Genomic DNA, 1,935 nt, shown 5'->3' with positions numbered 1-1,935 from the left:
GGGTAATTGGTTCCCCCTTTTAAGAAGAAATGAAATGTCCACCTTTTGGTCTTCCTTCTTCTTGAGTTTCTTACGGTTTGTGGGTTGTTCTTCCTGTATTCCAAACTTCTGGACTAATAACCACTTATCAGAGAGTGCATACCATTTGTGTTCTTTTGTGATTGGGTTACCTCACTCAGGATGATATTCTCCAGATCCATCCATTTCCCTAAGAATTTCATAAATTCATTGTTTTTAATAGCTTTTTTAAAAGGGCTACAAAGTAGCTATTTCATGGCCATGTCTCAGTTTATGTTATTTCTTTATGGTTGCATTTTAACTTTTACAGTGTTTGGCACAAATTCAATGCACATGGCATATTCTTAGAGTTTCACAAGTGGAGAAGCCCTGTCTTTTTACATGCTCCAATGACACTATTAACTATCACAACTTAAAGACATTGTCCAGTTCTGTTACTCTCTATTAGCTGTTCCTTAACAAATTGTGTTAAAAGTGCTTTGAAGTTAGGCAGATTACAGGTCTATAAGAACTTCTATGCTCCTTATCAAACTTGTTTCCACAGATAGGCCGTCTATATCATTCACCATTCAGCAAGGACACAGGAAGAACCCTAATTTGGTCAGGGAGAATACAATACAAGAACTTGCTAATTGATAAAAAGTAGATTGGAAAAGAAACACTAAGAGTCTAAAAAAGTACAGAAATAACAAGACCCAGTCTCTATCTGTAGGCTGCAGGAATATGCACAGTGAAGGGTCTAAAAATTCAGAAGGTTGAATTCTTTCTCTGCTTACCCAAGACAAAAGCACAGATATTAGGGAATGGTGTGGTGAGAAGAAACAGGGTAGCTGAGGCAGACTTTTATTTATTTTTCTAAATACGGTGCCTCATGCAGCTTAGGCTAACTTCAGACTCATTATGTAGCCTAGCCTACACAAGAACTCTTGATTGTCCTTCCTCTACTTATCAAGTGCTGGGGTGACAGATACGTCACCACCTTACAGAGCCTGTCCAATCTGGACAGAGACCCAGACTCTAATGAAGAGACAGTTGCATAAAGAATGTGCAGCCTGCTAGTGGACTCCACCTGACAGAGTTTGTATAAATTGGCCACCATGTGGGGAAAACACTGTCTTGAGTGTGGCCAGGGCTGGACTGTAGACACAGCTGAGAGGGAGGTGAAGGCAGCCTGCTGGAAGTGCCAGGAGTACAGTTGCTGGAGTGGGGAGAAGAGACAGTGTGGCACTTGTCATATCAGATGTTAGTCCAATGTGACCATGGAGGTGAACACTGCCAGTCCTGACATGTCCACTGGCTTTCGAGACCAGGAAGGGAGGATTCGAGACCAGGGAGATAGGATTCAAGACTAGAGAGGGAAGACTCAAGACCAGGGAAGAAAGACTCAAGGCAGCAGCTGCCGAAGGACCATCCTGCACTTGTTGGAGCTCAGAGCCTTCCAGTGCCCTCTGTGGATGACGCCTCAGGTTGCACTAGCTGGTCAGGTAGAGAGGATTCCATGGTGTGAGGAGAAGCCACTTATACACAGGACACAGGCTCTACAAGGTTGATGGCCATTTCAGGTCTTCTGAGGCACCTTCTGAGGCTGGGTGAGAGACTGATGTACACTATGGGCTGGAATGAGAGTGTGAGACAGTCTAGAACGTGCCATGCATTATGTGGTGTTTCCAGAGTTAAGTGAGATACTTTAAATATTCACACTAATCTCAGGCTGTGAGTGTCACCAGCTTCACTTTATAATGAAGAGACCTAGGACTGGAGGGGGTAAGGAACTTGGGAAGAGTACACAGAAACTGAGCAGTGTGCTCAGAATAAACGCCCAAGCCTTCCTGCCTCGGTAGATGCCATCTTTATGGGCTACCATATATCAGCTGTTACATAGATAGCTGGGATTCTCTTACAGACCCCATACTTTGA

This window comes from Mastomys coucha, unplaced genomic scaffold, assembly GCF_008632895.1.
Source record: "Mastomys coucha isolate ucsf_1 unplaced genomic scaffold, UCSF_Mcou_1 pScaffold18, whole genome shotgun sequence".
NCBI lineage: Eukaryota > Metazoa > Chordata > Mammalia > Rodentia > Muridae > Mastomys > Mastomys coucha.
Note: the sequence above shows the minus strand (reverse complement) of the source record.